Source organism: Peromyscus leucopus, chromosome 16_21 (genome assembly GCF_004664715.2).
Source record: "Peromyscus leucopus breed LL Stock chromosome 16_21, UCI_PerLeu_2.1, whole genome shotgun sequence".
Classification (NCBI taxonomy): Eukaryota; Metazoa; Chordata; class Mammalia; order Rodentia; family Cricetidae; genus Peromyscus; species Peromyscus leucopus.
Genome location: NC_051084.1, coordinates 10,037,196 through 10,043,835, shown reverse-complemented (window position 1 = coordinate 10,043,835; position 6,640 = coordinate 10,037,196). Strand labels below are relative to the sequence as shown.

The following is a 6,640-nucleotide window of genomic DNA, read 5'->3' as shown; positions in this document are numbered from 1 at the left end:
GCCGTCCCCAGCCCTGTCCCTCTGCCGTCCCCTGGGTGATTAAAGAGGAGGTGGAGGAGTGGAATGTCATTACAGCTTTTTCATAATGCAATGTTGTCAGGGAGCCCTGGGCCTCTGGGCACGGCTCTGGCAGCCTCATTTCTCTTCCCGGCTGCGGGGGCTCCTGGGCTACTCAGGGAAGGGCAGGCAGGCTGCAGTCTAATGAAAGGAACGTCCAGGCAAGACGCTCCTCAGCTGCTCTTCAGAATGATCTAAACTTCTTCCCTTTGATTTAAATCTGCGTCCTCAGTGGCCAGGAACACAAAGCAGGAGATGAGAGGGAGCCGGAATGAGCACTCGGGTGCCAAGAAGCCGAAGGGAGGGGAGGAGGCTGGAGGGATTGCTGAGTGAGCTGCCGGGGATGCTGGCTCCCGCCAGACCCCAGCCTGCTCTGGCTGCTCTGCCCCTCCCTCCATGGCTAAGCTGTCCTGAATGGGGAGAAAGTTTCAGAGAGTACCCAAGAACAAACTCCAGAGGTCACCTCCTGGTTTGCCCTGAGTTTTTCTCGGACTAGCATCCGGGGCGGCTTGGGGGGCACAGTCTAGCCTTGTCTTCAGTTCCATTTACTCCACATACTTCATTACCACAGTTGTTGGGGGCAGAGCCTGGGCCCTAGCAGAGTTACATGCTACACCCTGTCACCTGCCCTCAACAGGCCAATTAAACAGACATGTAACACTGAACAGCAAGAAAGGGAGATTCATTCAAAATGGCCGCATTGGGACGAGGAGCAAATACAGAGGTCCAGTGGTCTACCCTCCCTCACATTGTCTCTAGGGTCCTGACTCGATGGCTAGCGGTAAACAGAGGGCAAGGAGAGTGCGCACCCAGCAGCCCTGGTCACGCGCGGTCCTGCCCATCACCGACCCATCGTTGTCTTAGCTCCAGTCTCTCCTACAAGGTGATGTGACAAGCTGTCAGGACTGTGTGAAGTCTCTTTCCAGGGAGATATGCTCCCCTCTGACGAGCGCCCCGGCTTCAATCTCTTCTTCTCCCAAGAAGAGACTCCAGGGAAACTCCCATTCCTTGGGGCAGATTGTCTGAACTGTCTGATTGCCAAAGGGAGAGGTGGAGTATCACTCTAGAATAACTTATCCCAGAAGCTGGAGACGGCTTAGTAGTGAAGAGCGGGCATGTGCGTGTACGTGTGCATATGTGTGTGTGTGTGTGTGTGTGTGTGTGCGCGCGTGCGCAAGGCTTTTATAGAGGACCCAGGTTCAATTAATAGTACCCATATTGACAGCTCACAACTGCCTGCAACTCCAGCTCCAGGGAATCTCATGCCAGGGGGGTTACAGCTCCAGTGAGTGGCTACCTACTGTATGCCAGGCTTCCAGACAGCGAGTGACTACCTACTGTGTGCCAGGCTTCCAGACAGCGAGTGACTACCTACTGTGTGCCAGGCTTCCAGACAGCGAGTGGCCTGTTCTGTGAGGCAAAAGGAGACCTGTGCTGACACTGCTGCTTTAGAGGAGCAGGGACACCATCTCGGGCTGAGGGCAGTAGACCTCTGGGACACATGACGAGCCATTTCGGCAGAATGTAGAACCTCTGGATGCCCAACCTCTCCAGCTTACCTGGACTACCCAAGTGTGTTTAAAGGTGCCCACTCACTGTCAGCTACATCTTCCTTGGGGACATGAGGCGACTGTTCTGATACCCATGCAGGGCCCCTCCCCTTCTCGAGGAAGGCATCTGTGTGTTGGAGCCAATCCTCCCCTCAGTGGCTTAGGCAGAAAGAGGAAATTGCGGCTAAGCATTTAATTCCCTTTTAATGTTTACATTATTAACACCAGCATTACAAAACGATATTTTTACTTTCACACCATTTAAATGTGCAATTCGATGTCTAGATTACTGGGATCATTATAACTTGGAATCGGAAGCTGTGCTCCCTCTCACAGCTCTCCTCCCCTGCTAATGCCTGGTTTCTATAAAGAGCGGTTAGGGTCCCCCAAATACCCATTCCAAAAGGCCGGGGAGGAGGGGCCCCAGTGGGGCTTTCCGCTGAGCCAGGAGGCTGCATTGGCTGTGAAATGAGTGACAGCCAGCAGGTGGGTGTTAAAGTGGTCATCAACTCCCCACAAGGCTGGCACCACTGAGCCACATTCCAGGCAGTGCCCATTAATGTGCCCTAAATGGCTCTGGGTGATTGACAAGCTACTGAGCTCAGAATCTAGCTCAAACCACCCACAGAGGGGAAGGGAAAGGGCCCTAGGTAAGACAAGGTCAAGCAGACCCCGGGAGCCCTTGGAACATGTATGTAAGAGCCTATCCCCACCTGTGCTGGCTAGGGCCTGCCAGGAACATATCTCATGCCTGTGGCTCGCCATGACAGGGCTCAAATCCGAATTCTGCCACTTCCCAGTTGGTGACCCTGGCCAATCTTAGCCTCCTGTGCCTCAGTTTCCACCTCTGAAAAAAGGAGGTAACAGTGGCCCTTGAACCACCGTGGAAACTGTAAGTTTAATCTGTGGGTAACATTTGGTTACTACATTAATTTACCACAAAATTCCCATTTTCTTATATTTTTGGTTGTGAGCCTGCCTAACCTTTAACGGCTGAGCCATCTCTCCAGCCCAATAATTCCCATTTTCTTTATGTCAAGTTTATATATTGGTTAATTTACCTATTTTGAGACAGGATAGCACTATGTAGCTAGTTGTGGCTGGCCTGGAACTTACTATGTGGACCAGACCGGCCTTGAACTCAGAGATCACCAGCCTGCCTCTGCCTCCCAAATACTATAATTACATGCGTGAGCCACCAAGCCTGGTTTATGTGGTGTTAAAGATGGAACTCAGGGCCTCATGCATGCTGGGCAAGCATTCCACAGACTTAGCTGCAGCCCTCTTTATTTGTTTATCTATCAGCCCATGCCGACCTCAAACACACTGTGTACCTAAGGTTGGCCTTGAGCCCCCGAGTCTCCTGGCTCACTCTTACCAGTCCCAGGAACAAAACAATAATTCTCGTTTTAAAATGAAGAAACTAGAGCTCAGGGGCTGGGAGTGTGGCTCAGTCAGCAGAGTGGCTAGCACACAGGAGGCGCTGGACTGACAGACAGAGCGGCACTCGCTGCTGTAATCCCGACACCAGGGAGGCAGGGGCAGGAGGGAGCAGAATGTCGAGGTCATCCCCACTACTCGATGATTTCCAGGCCAACCTGGGCTGCATGAGACCCTGTCTCAGAACAAGAAATAAAGAAAGAGGGGCCTCTGGAATGGTTCAGCAGGTAAAGGCACTTGCTGCCAAGCCCAAGGAACTGAGTTTGATCTCCAGAAGCACGTAGTGGGAGGAGAAAGCGGGCGCCTGTTAGTAGAGCTCTGACTTCCGTACAGGCCCCCCACAAAGCAACCAAAGGAAACAGGAAACCGAAGCACCGAGCAACTGAGAGAAACAAAAGACACGAAACACACAAGATTGGTGTCCCTGCTGCCCCCTGCCTGGCAGCCTGCCTTGACCTCCCTGGATGGCTCAGGTCTATGCCAACAACAGCCCCTCAGAGATTGCCCCTCCCATCAATGTGGATTCCATACCCATTTCAGAGATTAGTCCATTATCATCACGGCAGGGAACATGGTAGCATGCAGGCAGACCTGGTGCTGGAGAAGTAGCTGAGAGTCCTACATCCTGACCCGCAGGCAGCAGGAAGAGGGACTAGGCCTGTCTTGGGCTTTCAAAACCTCAAAGCCAAGTGACACCCTTCCTCCAACAAGGCCACACCCACTCCAACAAGGCCACGCCTCCTAACCCTTGTAATCCTTTCAAACAGTTCCACTTCCTGGTGACTAACATTAAAACATGAGCCTGTGGGGCCATTCTCATTCAAACCACCACACCCATCTCATCTTCTCCTGGACTTATGTATGAAATCACCTTGTTCATCTCACAAGTTAATTCGGGGAGAGTGCTACTGTCAATGTTATTTTACTGTAGGTTTGCTTGGTGGCTGCCTGTGTCATGGACCGCACAGGGGAGGGGCCTTGAGCTGAACCCTGCGCTCCATGACAGTGTGACCTGTGCAGTCACCAACACCATTTCCACATTTGCTTGATACTCTGCGGTTACAGTTTTCTTTTCCATTATTATTTTTTTTTCTAGACAGGGTCTCTCAATGTAGCCCTGGCTGTCCTGGAATTCACTCTGTAGACCAGGCTGGCCTCGAACTCAGAGATCTGCCTGCCTCTGCCTCCCTAGTGCTGGGATCAAAGGTGTGTACTACCCTACCACTGCCTGACCTGTTACTATCTTCAAATCCCTGATAATTAAAAAAAAAATCCATTGCAGTTAGCTGAACATAGCAGCGAGTGTCTTTAATCCCAGGCAGCCAGAGATAGAGTTCCTGTCTCAAAAATAAAATTACATTGATTCATTTTCTGTTTATGTAACTGTGGATGCTCCTTTACCAAAGCTCATGAGTGCCGGTCCCTTACCATGTGGGTCCCAGGATGAAACTCGGGTCATTGGCTTGGCGTTGGTCAAACGCCTTTACCTGCTTTAACCACTTACAGGAAGGCATCAGTTCCCTCCTCCCACCATGTGGGTCCCAGGAATTGAACTAGGGTCCTCAAGTTTGGCGGCAAGCACCTTTACTTACTGAGCTCTCTCGTCAGCCCCGTGTATTTTTTGAGGAGTCTGGACTATGTGCCCAGCACCTCTGCAACTTTATATTGGGAAGCACTTGGGACGCAGAGCAGAAGGGTCTCAAGGTGGAGGCCAGCCTGGGCTATTTAGTCATGGGGACTGAGGAGATGGAGCCCGGCTGGTGGCACATGCTTTTAATCCCAGCACTCAGGAGGTAAAGGCAGGCGATCTCTGTGAGTTCAAAGTCAGCTGGGTCTGTATAGCAAGTTCCAGGACAGCCAGGGGTACCCAGAGAGACCCTTTCTCAACTCCTGCTCTGCCCCTCCAAACAACAACAACAAACAAAACCCCACCCATACACAGAGGATTTGATTTGCTTCCCCAGCACTCACATGGCGGCTCACAACCATCTATTACTCTCGTCCTAGGGGATCTGATGCCACCAGATACACACGTGGTGCACAAATATACGTGCATCCAAGACACCCATTCTGATACAACAAGAATAAATCGATAAAGTCAAAATAAAACCATGGAAGAAAAGGCGCTTCCATATATTGCCTTGCCACACGGCACCGTCTTAGTGAGCAATCTCTGACGGGCTCATGACAAAATCTCCTGATGATGTTCTTCTCATTTTCCCCATCGTTAAGCAGAGCGTGGCTGTATTAGGCAGGACTGTGGAATAGAGAGAGAGAGAAATATTACCCAACTGTGGAGGAAAATGGGGGAGGAAGATCAGGGGCGGCTTGGCAGTGACAGGAGGCAAGCCTTGGGCGGAAGTGGGAAGGAGGCAGAGGGAGAGGTTTAATCTGAACGGATCGGTGGGTGGCTTAAACAGGGAACAGTTTTCCACAGCTCCAGGGGTGATGTTCAGAGTGAGGAATTAGTGAAAGGGAGTCTTGGCTGGGGCGCTATGCCAAGGCGAGGTGCTCAGTGGCCGTGGCCCCCAGAAAACGTCCCTGATTCCCATCAGGCTCTAAGCCCTGTCCCAGCCTCACTTTGGCTCTCTTGGTAGCCACATGTTGGATGGTTTTCCTGAGGTCAAAGGGCAAAGTTGGTTCGTTTACTCCTCAGTTCTAGGCACTGAGGGCAGAGCTGGAAACCACGGTGCCCACCCCAGGTGTGACTCTGAAGAGCACTTGGCTGGCCACAGCTGACCTGGGGCAGAGGCGGGGAGACCCCCTGACTTCGGCAGGAGGCAGAAGACCTTGATGGCAGGGAATGGTTTTTCGTTCCACTTGAAGTACAGTGCAGTGAGGAGAGGTTGAGAAAGGTGCTAGGTGCCAGGGGAAGTCCAAGCCTGCCTGCCTCCTCCTGTGGTCTCCCTCTCTACCTGCTACACAGCAAGGGCCCTGCCCACCAGCCCTCCTTCCGCCTCAAGAGTTTGCTCCCTATGTTGTGAAGGCTGACAGACCTAGGTTGGAATGTGATTTTGCTCATTCATTCATTCATTCATTCATTCACTCACTCATTAAAAACTAATTTCTAGAAGCCAAGTCCAAAACAAAATATGTGGAATTTCTTGTTAAAAATATCAAGAGGAACCGGGTGGTGGCTCATGTCTTTAATCCCAGCATTTGGGAGGCAGAGGCAGAGGCAGGCAGGTGTCTGTCAGTTCCAGGATAGCCAGGGCAATACAGAGAAACTCTGTCTCAAAAGAAAAACCATATATGTATATGAAGAGGAAGGGGGTCGGCCGGCAAGGTGGCTCACCAGGTAAGGCACTTCGCTGGTGGTATATGTGCCTATAATCATGGGAGGCTGAGGCTGGAGGGCCGACCTGGACCATGTAGCAAGCACCCTGTTGTTTAGATGGCACATTTGGGACTGAAGAGATGACTTGGTGGTTGAGGGCGTTTGCTGTTCTTGCAGAGGACCGACGTGGTAGCTCACAGCTGTCTATGATCCCAGTTCCTGGGGATCTGATGCTCTTTTCTGACCGGGAATGCACTTGGTACACATAGGCAGATATTCATACACATACAATAAAAAATTTAAAAAATTGAAAAGA

The 6,640-nt window shown here is 51.5% G+C and overlaps 1 long non-coding RNA gene across 1 annotated transcript; it reads right to left on the bottom strand.

The window, feature by feature from the left end:
- Positions 1–5,145: 5,145 nt before the first annotated feature.
- On the bottom strand, positions 5,146–6,611 carry LOC119086726. The gene is made up of 2 exons (XR_005090067.1): positions 6,343–6,611; positions 5,146–5,304 (listed from the first exon to the last, which is right to left on the bottom strand). It is a non-coding gene; the product is annotated as an uncharacterized LOC119086726 (long non-coding RNA).
- Between the last annotated feature and the right edge of the window lie 29 nt (positions 6,612–6,640).